This window comes from Triticum urartu, chromosome 7A (genome assembly GCF_056163025.1).
Source record: "Triticum urartu cultivar PI428250 chromosome 7A, HENAU_Tu73, whole genome shotgun sequence".
In the NCBI taxonomy this organism is placed as follows: domain Eukaryota; kingdom Viridiplantae; phylum Streptophyta; class Magnoliopsida; order Poales; family Poaceae; genus Triticum; species Triticum urartu.
The window spans coordinates 87,966,299-87,982,634 of NC_141879.1; the positions used below are offsets into that span (position 1 = coordinate 87,966,299).

Below are 16,336 nucleotides of genomic sequence, written 5' to 3' on the forward strand. Positions count from 1 at the left end.
GTATTTGATGGCGTGTAATTCATCACCGCAGGCCATGTGGATGTGAAGGAGGAAATCCTCGATCCATACTGCAGGATCTGTAGTGCCGTCGTATGATTCAATATTTACAGGTTTGAAACCTTCTGGAATTTGATGATCCATTACTTCGTCTGTGAAGCATAAAGGGTGTGCGGCGCCTCTGTATTGGGCTATATTGTGACGCAGCTCGAATGGGTCTTGCCCGCTGTGTTCGGCCCGGCCGGATTTACTTTTACTATATCCGGCATGACGTTTATCGTCTCGCATGGTGGCGCACCCTCGTGATCCGTAGATCGACCTTGCATGCTTTGCTTTGTCCTTCAATATGTCTCGCAGGTCTGGCGTATCTCCCTATGCCTTTTTATTTGAATGGCGTCGGAGTGCGGGCTGAGTTTTTGGCTGGAATGCCTCTCTATCGCGGCCACGAGGTGGCCGATCAGCCGCGTCATATGCTTCTTCCTCTAGTCGGGGTAGCAACCTGCATTTTGGGTAACTCTTGGAGGGGCGCTCGAGTTTATATTCCTCGGCCGTGAGGACTTCAGTCCATCTGTCAGCTAGCACATCTTGATCAGCTTGAAGCTGCTGCTGCTTTTTCTTTAGGCTATTTGCCGTGGCCATAAGCCGGCGCTTGAAGCGCTCTTGTTCGACGGGATCCTCTGGTACGGCGAATTCATCGTCGCTGAGGCTTGCCTCGTCTTCGGAGGGGGGCATGTAATTATCATCCTCCTCTTCTCCGTCTACCACTCTCTCAGGAGGGCTGGCTCCTCCATCCTCCTGCTCTAAATCTTGCTGGAGGGGATTGTTGTTGTCTTCGGCACTATCCGGAGTGTTATTATCTCCTGTGCCAGCATCACCACTTTTGCTTTGGCAAGACTTAGAGCGGCGCCGCTGACGTCGGTGCTTGGGTTGCTTCTTGGAGAGGTCATCCTCCGCTATCTCGTCGCAATTGCCTTCTTTGGGTGTATCCACCATGTATATATCGTATGATGAGGTGGCTGTCCATTGCCCCGTAGGCAGTGGTTCCTCTTCGTCTCCCGCATCGTCGTCCATACCATCGATGTCTTCGGAGTCGAAGTCGAGCATGTTGGTTAAGTCATCGACTATGGCTACTAAGTGGGTGGTGGGTGGGTCGCGAATTTCTTCGTCGTCCGCATCCCAGTCCTGCCGGACATAGTTTGGCCAAGATCCTCCTGATAAGGAGAGAGACCTTAACGAGTTCAGTATGTAGCCAAAGGGCGAGTGCTGAAAAATATCCATGGAGGTAAACTCCATGATCGGCGCCCAATCAGATTCAATAGGAACGGGCGGTTCAGAGTCTGTGGCCGGAGAAGGATCCGGCAGTTTATCAACACGGCTCTCGTGCAAGGTAAGGTCGATGTTCGGCTTGATCGCCGCTGAGGATAAGGCCTCCATCCACCCGTCCGCGTAAGGCGCAACTAGCTCCGAATTGAGGGTCGGAGCGGCTGCCGGTGCGATCTCCTGAACACTGTCCGATGGTAGAGCTAAATCGTACTCATCGTGACCGCGTGACGCACAAGGCAGAGGCTCGAATCCGTCAAAGATCAAGTCTCCACGGACATCGGCCGTGTAGTTTAAGCTTCCAAACTTGACCTGGTGGCCAGGGGCGTAACTTTTGATCTGCTCTAGATGGCCAAGCGAATTGGCCTGCAGTGCAAAGCCGCCGAACACGAAGATCTGTCCAGGGAGAAAAGTCTCACCCTGGAATGCATCGCTATTGATGATAGTAGGAGCCATCAAGCCTAATGGCGACGACACAGAGGAACTCTCAATGAAAGCACCAGTGTCGGTGTCAAAACCGACGGATCTCGGGTAGGGGGTCCCGAACTGTGCGTCTAGGCCGGATGGTAACAGGAGGCAGGGGACACAATGTTTTACCCAGGTTCGGGCCCTCTTGATGGAGGTAGAACCCTACGTCCTGCTTGATTAATATTGATGATATGGGTAGTACAAGAGTAGATCTACCACGAGATCAGAGAGGCTAAACCCTAGAAGCTAGCCTATGGTATGATTGTATGTTGTCCTACGGACTAAAACCCTCCGGTTTATATAGACACCGGAAAGGTTAGGGTTACAGAAGGTCGGTTACAAAGGAGGAGATATACATATCCGTATTGCCTAGCTTGCCTTCCACGGCAAGTAGAGTCCCATCCGGACACGAGACGAAGTCTTCAATCTTGTATCTTCATAGTCTAACAGTCCGGCCAATAGATATAGCCCGGCTGTCCGAAGACCCCTAATCCAGGACTCCCACACTCACTAATAGCAAATCAACCATCATGCATAATATTTATTCATATCACTAATAGCAAATCAACCATCATGCATAATATTTATTCATACTTTCAAAATTCTAGATGCATTATACTCTACTCTACTCACTATTGTGAGCCGCTTTGCAAAGGTACTGTTTCACGGGGGTTGGTCTAAGCGCATATTTATTGATAACGAATGAATGGTAGCTGGTTTTGGCCAGGTGGATAAGACACATGAAACATATTTGTGTAATGCCCCTTTGTGCGGTCAATGGAATTGAATATAATGAAATGAATGATGATATGCATACATTTTCATGTTGAACACATAATCATGAGTTCAGGTTTCCTCGTTCTGAATGAAAGATCCAAGAGATGCTCCAAGAAAAAATTATTTATATTATACAACAATCAAATGACACATAATTACTTACAAAGTAACAACTCCTCACACGCCACAATAAAAAAGCACACATGTATCGCACAAATCAAAGGTAAGGTAACCCTCTCAAACATCACTCTTCACCGAAGAACTGTAGCCATCTTGGTCATCATAGTATTTAGACCACAACATGATCCCTCCATACTTCCCTGTGCTCTTAATCAATGGGAGAACATCTGACTTTAGATCATTAGCTGGGATGAATCCACTCCCGGTAGCATGAGGTGACGCCGGCAGGCCGAGGAAGATCTGCTTTGCTGGAGCTGTCAACCACTGCTTCCATGCGTCAGCTAGATTGATGGTGCTACCTGAGGTGTACTGACAGGGTGCATTGTTGTAGAATTGCACCCACACATAGTCAAAGAGGCCGGTGTTAAGTGCGCCACCCACTCACGCGTCAGGGAAAGGGCATTGTGGTGCGGCAGTCAGGTAGACTCTCCTGCCGAAGTTGCTATATCCTTTGAGGAACCTCGCAAGATCGTCCTAGTGGAGGGGTGTGCCGCCTTCAATGTCGAAGTCGATGCCATCGAGGACTGCATCGCCGAGAGGTCGCGAAGATGACTTACCTCCCAAGAAGTTGTTCCACAGGTATGTCGCGACATTCTTGGCATCCTGGGTCGAGGAAAGGTAGTAGCTGCCCGCCCCGCCACCGATGGAGAGTATGACCTTGACACCACGGCTCTGGCATGACTTTATGTCGGAGCTCAGGTTGGCGTAGCCACCGTTGGTCGGGTCGCAGTGGCCCGCCAAATTGAGGACTGGCGGTTGTCCATTGCCAAAGGCGGAGAGGAAGGCGATGTTAACGAATTTGTAGTTGCCGGTGGCGCAGGTCTTCGCAAGCGTGCCCTCGCCACCATTCTGACCCCAGTAGATGGAAATGCCGCCGGCTTCTGACCCGAGGAACTGCGCCGCCGCTATTGCCGGTACCAGCAGTCGCAGCAAGGATGATGATATGCTAGCCCTTTGTGGAGCAATCCGTATTGCTTATGTGTATGCCTTCTGCTTTTGCTTCTGTGTATGTTGATCTGAGTTTGGGCTCGGGTGGGCTGGCCTATATACGAGGGGATTCGTAATGTGAAACTCACATATTGTTTATGCACATACGTGGCTTGTTGGGCACATGGATGGATGAACATGTGAAAGCGTTGCGCTCTCAGCTTCGAATCAACGGCAACGTAAGAGATTCCTTGTTCTAGAACGGAATAACGTGCAAGGCAACAGTGTAGAATAAGAAAAGGCGACCGGGCTGTTGATTTATTATTGAACACAAAAAGCCAAATGGAAAGGTGATGGCGATCGATCGTACGAACGACGCCGGACGGTGACGTCGACCAACCGGGCACTCGCAGGCTCGCGGGCGGACGTAACGTCTGCCAAAAGTTTTCCACGCTAGCGCAGGATCTAAACCACGTTACACTCTCTCTGTTCCCAAATATAAGTCTTTTTTTAGAGATTTCAACAAATGACCATATACAGAACAAAATATGTGAATCTATACTCTAAAATATGTCTACATATATCAGTATATTATAGTTTATTTGAAATGTCTAAAAAGACTTATATTTAGGAATGGAGGGAGTATTAGTTTACAGAGAGAGTATTTATTTTCTCTTTTGAGCAACAGTTTTGCTTCATTGTCCGCTGGCGAAAGCGAGCTCGACGTACTCCTATATATTCTACGCTTGAAGCGTAGGATAGGAGGGCAAATCGCACGCCCCACTCATATATGGGCTGGACCAGTTACTGTGTACAAGTGCTTTCTGTCGGTTTTTATTCCACAGGTTTTCCACTTCGTTACGCAAAAAAAAGGTTGTCCACTTCGTGGTTTTGCAATTCTGCACATTTTCTATCTCGTTTCCAACTGTTTTCCTTTTGGTTTGTTCATTTTTGGAAAAGGTAATTAATGTCTATGAATTTAGACGGGTCCAAATTTAAAACTCTTCATATTTTGTATAAATCACGAGTATCAAAAACTAATTGCAGATTATTTAAAAATTAATTGTTTCTTCATATTTTCAGAATATGAATTTATTATAAAATGAACATAAAATATTAAAATGTCTAGAAAATGTTCATCTATTTCTACAAAACACGTATTTTTAAAAATCATGTATTTAAAAATCATGATAATTGAAAAACTAAAACACAGAAAATAAAAAAAGGGGAAAGAAAAATAGGAAAAATACTAAAATAAAAAATCCAGAAAATAATGGCAAATCCTCTTAGTCGCTTATGCGACAAGATGTCAGCATGTCAGACACCCCCTAGGCTGCTATAGGTCGGCCCATGTACTTGGGTTATCTTTTCCGTCTGTTTCCTTCGTTTTCTAGCAGTTTTCTTATTTCCTTTTGATTAATTATTTTTAGTTTTTTTCTTTCTGTTTTTCCTTCTCTTTGTTGTTTTTAATGCATAAACATGTTCTTAAATTCATATGTATTTTTGTAAATCACAGAGCATTTTCTAAAACACATGAAAAAAATTCACATTTTGTAATTTTCATGCACATTTTGAACTTGTTGCGGGTTACCCATGGTAACCACCTCCAGAGACACGGATGGGGCGGGCCTGGAACGTGGTGCTTATTAAAGGGTGCGCTTTTGGGAGGAGAAATTTGTGAGTTTTCCTATTTTTTTCATGATTTTCCCCTCTTGTTTTTCCTTTTTTTTCTCCTGTATTGGTAGCACCTGGAGTATGAGTTGTACTGTCCGTGGAGTACAAGTTACACCATCCAAGAAGAACTGGTTGCACCACATGCAAGTCAAGGTTGCATCAGGGATACACGTTGCACTAGAGGGAACACATGTCGCACCTGTCAGGAGTACAAATTACACGAGAGAGTACAAGTTTGATGTGTAGGAAGCGCAACCTGCATTACGTGGGGGAGTACAAGTTACATCTGAGAGTACATGTTATGCCGGGGAGTACAGATTGTATTACACGATGATAACATGTTGCATTGTGCGGAGAGTACAAGTTGAGGACAACAATCGTAAGAAGTACATGTATGTTATATTGGGAGTACAATATGTTATTTTGGGGAGCCCGAGTTTGTTATATTTGAAAGCACAAACTGTGTCCAACAAAATGTTTGTTGAAACCTACCAACACCGGATCAAATTTCAAATTTCGAAGATATCGACGCATGGAACGCAAACGTGACAATGATTAATATTTTGGACGCCCAATTTAATAAATTTCCATTATGGAAATATATCTAAAAAGAGGACGTACAACAACCCTCACATCCCCTCCAATGAAAAAACCTTACCAAAATCATTGGTGGTGACAAGTGGCGCACATACGATGCACCACTTGTCACCACCGAGGAATTTGGAAGCAACATTTGCAAGTGATATCCCTCAAGTAGTGGTTTCATTTTTTTCATGATTTTCTAATCTTTTAGTTACTTGTTTTTTTAAAATATGCAATAGAATACTACAACCAGTTTTTTTCTGAAAGAAAGTGGAAGAACTGAAAGAAAAATGCAATGTCCTACCTTCAAAGTAGGCCAACCTAGCCACTCGCCTCCTATGTGATTGTTCGCCAATCTATTGAAACATGCAATGTATAGGAAGACTCGAAGATCATGTATGACAAACCCTATTTGACGCTCCCTGCGTCAAAGGGTCGACAAATCACACACGCATGGTCGATCTTTTGAGTAATTGGGCCGGCCCAAGTCTCACTTTACACATAGATCCCAGTTCAGGTTTGGGAGCCTTCTAGAAGATCCCCAGCCATTTTTACCAGTTTTGGGAACCTTCTATAAGGTTCCTGAGCCCTTTTTCACTTTTTTTTTCTTTTTTTCTAGCTCCTACGGTGCCTGGGTGGACACACCTTGTCGACAATTGGGTGCCTAGGGTCTCCGATGACTTGCTCACAGGGAAATAAGGATGTATGTGTTAACTCCATGATGCTATCTTAAATAGAAGTTTTAACTAGTATATGTTTGAAAGGATTGGCATAGTCAACTAGAGGGCTGTGAATAGGTGACTAACAAATTTTAACTTCTTTTCCAAATTAAGGGATACAACAAGAAAGTAGTTTGTCTAGATATGCAACTAGTTGGATAACCTATATGACAAGCTTAACAATAAGCACAATCTGGAGAGTAAACAAAATAATACACGTTTGCATAAAGTAAGTAAAGGATATAAGTAACCGCAAGTGGAGACAAAGATGTTGTTTCTGAAGTACTCTCCTTTGGGGAGATATGTCTCAGTTGGAGGGGTGTGGTGGCATGATGCTCCCCAAGGGCCACAATGAATCTCTCTATTCACCTTACACCCTTGCACAGCGCAAGGTGCCATGAATACACTATACGATGCCCTTGAAGGTGGTAGCTGAAACCTTTACAAACAAGGTTCAACACTTTTCACAACTTAATTAGAGGATCCCAACACCAGCACGAAGCTTCACCACAATGGAATGTGGGTCTGAGGTGACCCCTACAGTCTAGGGTGCCTAAACACCCTAGAGTAACAAAATCCACAAGGGAAAGTAGGGGGAATCAAAAATTTCTTTCGTGGAAGTGTAGATCTAGGTCGCCTCTCTCAATCCCTAGCAAATCAACAAGTTTGTTTGGCTAGAGAAGGAGATCAGGCAAAGAAAAGTTTGGGCATTATATTAATAGAGGAGAGAGAGAGGCAAGAAGTAGGTGGGAGAAGGGAGAACCCCTCCTTTTATAGGTCCATCCAATTCTAACTGTTACGTTCGTAGAATTATACTAAGAGTTAGTACCGCTCCTGAGAGTGGTACAACCGATGTGCCATAGAGCAGCCAAACCAGCGAGAGCGGTACAACCACCTGGGTGCCCGGTAGTACTGGCTATATAAATATGGTATGAATAACTGATGGGCTACCGCCCTTGTTCTGCTCCGTATCCAAGGGGAATGCTCCCTCGCATGGATGGTTTGCCTGGTACATGGAGCGGTAGTGCCGCTCCAAAGTGAGAGCGGAACTACCGCCCATGTAGGCGTTACAACCGGTTGGGTGACCAGCAAGAGTCTCGCTCCACAAGGGAGTCGTACTACCGCTGGGTCAAGCAGTACAAATGGGCTTGTAGAATTTTTTTCTTTCCTCTAAACCATATAGGAAGACTATGTAGGTGCAATATGAGTTTTGTGTATGTGATTTGATTTAACCTATACCTTCCAACGCGGACCCCCTCTTAATAATATGAATTTCCTATGACCAAAGAAATAAAAGCATCATAAATGATGTCTTAGATCTTTTCCTTCCAGAGGGGTACCTAGCCATCTTGTGCCACTTGAATATGCATGTGTAGCTCAAGCACACGGCTAGTCCACAAATCACGTTGTCATCGACACCAAAACACTTAGGGAGGAAAATGCCCTTTCAATGTTCATGGCTTCATGCCCTGGACACATTTTTAAGATTGGCATTCCCTACATTAGTACATTTGACAAAGTTAACTCGTGGAAACTAGAGAAAAAGAAGGTGAACAAATATCACCGGCGGTAAATTGAGTGCCGTGCATAGTACTTATGCATACTTTCAAAATCCTAGATACACTATACTCTACTCTACTCATGGGATTGTTGGCTTTGCAAAGGTATTGTTTCTCGGGGGTTGGTGTAAGCACATATTTATTAATAATGAATTAATTAGGGGTTGCTAGATCTGGCCAGGTGGATAAGACAAATGAAACAAAGTTGTGCAATGCTCCGTCATGCGATCAATGGAATTGAATGTAATGAAACCATTGAACAAAAAATGATTGGCTCCGCTTTCCTCGTTTGGAATGAAAGATCCAAGAGATGCTCCAAGTAAAAAATATTTATATTGTATACAAAAACCAACAATCAAATGACACATAATTACTTACAAGTAACTATGAAAATGGATGAATCCTCAATTCGTCATACATCACAATGAAAAAAGCACACATGTATCTCACAAATCAAAGATGAGGTAACCCTCTCAGACATCACTCTTCATCGAAAAGTTGTAGCCATCCTGGTCATCATAGTATTTGGACCACAACATGATCCCTCCATACTTCCATGTGCTCTTGATCAATGGGAGAACATCTGACTTTAGATCGTCAGTTGGGATGAATCCACTCCCGGCAGCCTGAGGTGACATCGGGAGGCCAAGGAAGATCTGCTTTGCTAGAATGTCAACCACTGCTTCCATGCGTTAGCTAGATTGGTAGTGCTACCTGAGGTGTATTGACAGGGTGCGTTGTTGTAAAATTGCACCCACACATAGTCAAAGAGGCCGGTATTGAGGGCGCCACCCATGATGAAACGTGAAAGGCGAACCAGCAATCCTGGGGACGAACGATCAAGGGGATCGAGAAGACAACGTTCTGCTTATACAACCGAAAGGAACGAAAGTATAGCTAGGAACGCGTATTCCGGCCGTGCTATTCCACGTCCACCCGTACGCAGCTATGCCGCAACTACATGAGCTGAAATCTTGTTATCCCACGAGCTCCCACAACACCTAATCTAACTAACCTAAAACTGAGCCAAGATGTGGACATGCTCACACATGCACACGTTCAGTTCGTCAGTTAAATAGGTGCTATCAAACTTTCAGAAAAATCAGTTCGTCAGTTTCAGAAAAATCAGTTTGTTAGTATCGTCAAACTTTTAGCTGTTAGTTAGTTTCTCACGCTCGTCCACTTCATCAGACTAGTCGCGCACAATCACCGATCTCTTACATATGCTCATCCTCTCCTTTGCACAGCTACCTCCGCTTCTTGTTGCCTCTACAGGCAATAGCGAGCGTCATGAGGCTCGCGTATGACGGGCTCGTCTCGGCCCAGCTCCATGCACCACCTCAACGAGCGCACTTCGCACTTGTCTCGCTGGACTGGGTATGTCCTAAACCCAATTTAGAGCAATTTTTTCTGTTTTCTATTCTTGTTTTTTGCTTTATTTTTGTACTTTTCTTTACACTTTAAAATGTTCTACATATATATATACAAAAATAATCTTCAATAACAAATTTGAAAAATGTGAACAAGTATTTAAAGAATGTTGAATAAGTTTAAAGCCAGGGGAGGGGGGCATTGGCCCCCTCATCTTAACACACATAGCTCTGCATGTGCTAAATATATTGATATCTTATATATATATTTTTATGTAAACATTGTATATATCAATTGGACCACCCTGCCCGTTTCTTCCCTTTGAGTATAAATTTCTACTGTTCATCTGTTGCTGTGCAACAGGATCAGAATGGTGGCGTACAAGTTCGTTCAAGCGGTGCTTTGGGCCAGGGGAGGCGTGTGCTTTCTTTCCGTTGTTGCCACCATCTGCGCTTTGATGCCGCCTTACCTCAGCTTCTCGGCCATTCTATAAGGTTTCATGCATTACTTATTTCTTTATTGCACCCTTTGGGTAAGGTTGGACAGAACGAGCAGGCTTCTCGGCTCGCTCGTGGCCCATTATTTCTCGCTTTAAACAAGTGGAATAGCTTCCACTCTCTGAAGCCCACGCAGTAATGGGCTGGCTTATTCAGCGCATATATATGTATATATAAATCAAACAAGGGTTTCTACGATTGGATCTAGTCCTTCTAACCACTGCACAACGGTCGGTTTAACGTTAGAATAGCACAAGCGAATTACTTGAGGTTAAACACCATTTTTATTTATGTTTTCTCCTCTTTTTTGGTTTTTTATTTCTTCTCTGGTTTTCTCCATTTTTTCGTTTCCTTTTTAGTTTTTTCTTTCTCCGGGTTTTTTTATTTCTTCAATTTTTTTCATTTTCTCGATTTTTCTTTTTTTCCTTTTCCTTATGTTTGTTTCTGTTTTCACTCTACATTTTCCTATATGTCAATTTTTTTTATCAGTGATCAACATTTTTTGTATACACGTTCAACATTGTTCGATCGCTAATTCAACACTTTTCAAATATTTATTCAATATTTTAATACTTATTAAACTTTTTTCAAATACTTATTCTACATTTATTAATAATTACTCGGCATTTTTCAAATAGTTCAACATTTTTTTAAATACTTGTTTCACATTTTTGAATGCCCTTTCAACATTTTTCATATTTATTCAACATTTTTTAAATACTTTTTCAATATTTTTAATACTTATTCAAAGTTTTCAAATAATCGTTTAATTTTTTTAATACTTATCTAACATTTTTCAAATACTTGTTCACATTCTGAAAATGTGTTTTTGAAGAGTGGTTTTTCTATATATATGTAGAAGATTTTAAAACATAAATAAAAGTACAAAAATAAAGTAAAAAACGATAACAGAAAACAATAAAAAAAATTGGCCTTTGCCTGTCGCGCGGCTGGGCTCCACCCGCCACAAAGTGTGCACATGTACTCGCCAAAAGCGCACGGGAGCTATTTCTTGCCGAGCCCAAAGAGGACCACTCGCTTAAGGCTCGACACTAATCGGGCTGGCCCATTCACGAATATGCATAGTAAAAGGAAAAATACGAAGAGGAAATATAGGATGCCAAAGAATCGAACCCAGGTCCACATCTTTCGAGCAACATCGTCTGACCAACTAGGCTTTAGTTCGTGATATGGTACTAGGATGAGGCAACTTAAACCCAAATCATTTTAGTTTTCACTGTTTCATCTCCATTTTTTGTTTGGTTTTGTTTTTGGGTTTTTTGTGTGCTTGTTCTTGTTTTCACTCTACATTTTCATATATGTCAAAAGATTTTTTTAATAAGTGATCAACATTTTTTGTATGCACACTCAACATTATTCCAATGCTTATTCAACATTTTTGAAATACATGTTAAATTTTTTAATACTCATTCAACATTTTTCATATACATGTTTTACATTTTTCAAATACCCTTTCAACATTTTCCAATACTTATTCAACATTTTCAAATACTTGTCCAACATTTGAAATACTTATTCAACAATTTGAAACACTTGTTCAACATTTTTTTTCAAACAATGTTCAATAATTTTTAATACTTATTGAACTTTTATCAAATACTTGTTCAACAATTTTAATATTTATTCAACATTTTTAAAATACTTGTTTAACCTTTTTAAAATATTGTTCAACATGTTTTAAAATTTTGTTCAACATTTTATAATACTTATTCAACATTTTTCAGATACTCATTTACATTTTGCAAATGTGTTTTTGAAGATTATTTTGTATATATATGTAGAACATTTTAAAGTATAAATGAAATTACAAAAATAAAACAAAAAAAAGAACAGAAAACAGAAAAAAATAGGCCATAGCTTCCCGCGCTGCTGGGCTTGCCCATCTGGGTCCTCCCGATGGGCAATTCATAAAGGGACCACCGCCCCCTCTCCGCGGGAGCAACTAGTTAACGAGCGCTCCTTCGGGAGCCTCACAATGATCGGTGCCACTTGGCGCGCTCTCAGCCATTCGCCACGTGTCGCACTCTGAGCGCTCCCTCCGGATTTTGTGTTTTTTATTTTTTCGCATGCGTTTTCGGCTTTTTAAATGTTTTTTTTTAGATTTTTTCGATGTTTTGGTTTTCCACCGGTCTTTATTAGCTTTTCAATTAATTTATTTTAATTTTATTTTGTGCGGAAAAATGTGTTTTTTCCCTTTCATGAGAGTCACGGTTTTACTTCCGCGAGAGGCACAGTTTTGCTTTCGCGAGAGTCACGGTCATGCCTCTCGAAAAAGAAAAAAAACATGTTTTTGTTTTTTTTCTTTCACGAGAGTCACGGTTTTGCTTCCCGCGGGAGGCACAGGTGTGCTTTCGCGACAGTCACGGCCATGCCTCTCGGAAACGGAAACAAAAAAAATGACATTTTTCTTTTTTTCTTTCATGAGAGTCATGGTTTTGCTTCCGCGAGAAGCATGGTTGTGCTTTCGTGAGTCACGGCCGTGCCTATCGGAAAGGGAAAAAACGCGTTTTCTGTTTTTTTTCCTTTTGCGAGAGTCACGGTTTTGCTTCCGCAAGAGTCACGGTTGTGCTTTCACGAGAGTCACGGCCGTGCCTCCTCGGATACAAAAAAACGCGTTTTTTCTTTCTTTTCTTCCGCGAGAGGCACGGTTTTGCTTCCGCGAGAGGCACGGTTGTGATTTTGTGAGAGGCACGGGCGTGCCTCTTTCAGAAAGGAAAAAAACCCGTGCTCTCGGTTCGGTTTTTTTGTCCGGTTTTTTCTGATTTTTTTTTGTCAAAACCTATCAACATGGGATCTAGTTTTAAAGATCTCAACGCGAGGAATCCAACGGTGAAAACAGTTCGAGATTTGAATGCACGGTTTGAGAAATAAAACGTTTTGAATAAACGGATCTATGAAAAAGGAAAAACTCTCAGGTTGCGACAAGTGGCGTGTTGCATGTGCGGCACTTGTCGCAACCAAGGGAATTGGAGTGATCTTTGCAACGAATACTCCTTAATTAGTGATTTCGCCTCTCCGCTGAGGCGGTTGATGAAGATGTTTTTCTGTTTTTTTCAAACCGCAAAAAAAATTTGCTAGTGCTGCGAATCGAACCAACATCGCCTTGGTTAATTGTACATGGCAATAATGCGAAAATATCTGAAAAAACATCGCCCTGGTGCTACCGGTGCACCGAGCTCATATTTGTGTTTTTAAAATGTTTAAAAAATTCTGAAAAAAAATTAGCACACTCACACAACATCAATGTAGCTTGTCACAAAATTTCAAGTCAAAATTCAAAACATAACTCGAAAAACATGAATGAAAAATTCAAAATATAATAGTACATAACATAACTTAGGCTTTAGATTTGGCCCATTATCACACTGAAGTCTAATTTGTCATTTTTGTATCTCAAAAAATATTTCAAAATTTTTTACGAAATTTTGTGACATCATACATTGATGTTGTGTCAATGTGCTAGATTTTTTTCTTCAGAATCTTAAAAACATTCTATGGCATCCGGTGCACCGGTAACACCACAAGTGCGGGTGCACCGGATACATTCTCCGGCAATAACAACCCCACCATTCCGAACATGACATGGTAGCTTTCATCGTTATATGTCTTTTCTTCTTTCTTTCTTTCTTCTGATTTTGTTTTTCTTTTCTTCTTTTTTCCTTCTCCTGGATTTGATGAAATTTTTTCAATTTCTTAATATTTTTTTAAATCGATGATTTTTTTTTCAAATTTGACAAATAAATCAAATTTGATGTTTCTTAAAATGCGTTGAACTATTTTTCAAATTCGTCAAACATTAAAACCAACGAATTTTTTTAATGCATTATTCAAATTCGATGAACTATATTTCGAATTCAGTGAAATGTTTTTCTAATTAAAAGAACTATTTTCAATTTTTTGGACATTTTTAAATATTTGTGAACTTTTTCAAAATTGACTTATCTTTTTCACATTTGATGAACTTTGTCAAAATATCAATGACCTTTTTTTTCCTTCGGTGAACTTATTCCCAAAGTCTATGACTTTTTTTTTTCAAATTTGTGAAGTTTTTTCTTTACAAGTGATGAAAGGGGTTAAGAAGACGCCATTCTGCTTATACAACCGAAAGGAACGAAGGTATAGCTAGAAACGCATATTCCGGCCGTGCTATTCCACGTCCACCTGTACGTAGCTATGCCGCCGCTGCATGAGCTGAAATCTTGTTATCCCACGAGCTCCCACAAGGGCCTAATCTAACTAACCTAAAACTGAGCCAAGATGTGGACATGCTCACACATGCACACGTTCAGTTCGTCAGTTAAATAGGTGCTATCAAACTTTTAGAAAAATCAGTTCGTCAGTTTCAGAAAAATCAGTTTGTTAGTATCGTCAAACTTTTAGCTGTTAGTTAGTTTCTCACGCTCGTCCACTTCATCAGACTAGTCGCGCACAATCACCGATCTCTTACATATGCTCATCCTCTCCTTTGCACAGCTACCTCCGCTTCTTGTTGCCTCTGCAGGCAATAGCGAGCGTCATGAGGCTCGCGTATGATGGGCTCGTCTCGGCCCAGCTCCATGCACCACCTCAACGAGCGCACTTCGCACTTGTCTCGCTGGACTGGGTATGTCCTAAACCCAATTTAGAGCAATTTTTTCTGTTTTCTATTCTTGTTTTTTGCTTTATTTTTGTACTTTTCTTTACACTTTAAAATGTTCTACATATATATATATATATATATACAAAAATAATCTTCAATAACAAATTTGAAAAATGTGAACAAGTATTTAAAGAATGTTGAATAAGTTTAAAGCCAGGGGAGGGGGGCATTGGCCCCCTCATCTTAACACACATAGCTCTGCATGTGCTAAATATATTGATATCTTATATATATTTTTATGTAAACATTGTATATATCAATTGGACCACCCTGCCCGTTTCTTTCCTTTGAGTATAAATTTCTATTATTCATCTGTTGCTGTGCAACAGGATCAGAATGGTGGCGTACAAGTCCGTTCAAGCGGTGCTTTGGGCCAGGGGAGGCGTGTGTTTTCTTTCCGTTGTTGCCACCATCTGCGCTTTGATGCCGCCTTACCTCAGCTCCTCGGCCATTCTATAAGGTTTCATGCATTACTTATTTCTTTATTGCACCCCTTGGGTAAGGTTGGACAGAACGAGCAAAAACAAATTGGGTTTAGGATGCAGGGCACCTTTGTGCTTTATTTTTGTACTTTTCTTTATGCATTACTTATTTCTTTATTTGCATTACTTATTTCTTTATTGCCTGTTATACAAATAATATTCAAAAACAAATTCGAAAAATGTGAACAAGTATTTAAAAATTGTCCACGAGGGTGCAGGGCGCCCCCCCGGGGCGCGCCCCCTGCCTTGTGGGTCCCCTGAGGCTCCACCGACGTCAACTCCAACTCTATATATTCACGTCCGGGGAGAAAAAAATCAGAGAGAGGGATTCATCGCGTTTTACGATACGAAGCCGCCGCCAAGCCCTAATCTTCATCGGGAGGGCTAATCTGGAGTCCGTTCAGGGCTCCGGAGAGGGGAATCTGTTGCCATCATCATCGTCACCATCAACCTTCCTCCATCACCAATTTCATGATGCTCACCGCCGTGCGTGAGTAATTTCATCGTAGGCTTGCTGGATGGTGATGGGTTGGATGATATTTATCATGTAATCGAGTTAGTTTTGTTAGGGTTTGATCCCTAGTATCCACTATATTCTGAGATTGATGTTGCTACGACTTTGCTATGCTTAATGCTTGTCACTAGGGCCAGAGTGCCATGATTTCAGATCTGAACCTATTATGTTTTCATCAATATATGAGAGTTTTTGATCCTATCTTGCAAGTCTATAGTCACCTATTATGTGTTATGATCCGTTAACCCCGAAGTGACAATAATCAGGATACTTACCGGTGATGACCGTAGTTTGAGGATTTCATGTATTTACTAAGTGTTAATGCTTTGGTCCGGTACTCTATTAAAAGGAGGCCTTAATATCCCTTAGTTTCTAATAGGACCCCGTTGCCACGGGAGGGCAGGACAAAAGATGTCATGCAAGTTCTTTTCCATAAGCACGTATGACTATATTCAGAATATATGCCTATATTACATTGATGAACTGGAGGTAGTACCGCGTCACCCTATGTTATAACTGTTGCATGAGGAATCGCATCCGACATAATTATCCATCGTTGATTCATTGCCTACGAGATTTTCACGTATTGATCTTTGCTTAGTTACTTTT

The 16,336-nt window shown here is 41.5% G+C and overlaps 1 pseudogene; it reads right to left on the reverse strand.

The window, feature by feature from the left end:
* Positions 1-2,799: 2,799 nt before the first annotated feature.
* Positions 2,800-9,244, reverse strand: LOC125518379 (acidic endochitinase-like; annotated as a pseudogene).
* Positions 9,245-16,336: the final 7,092 nt, after the last annotated feature.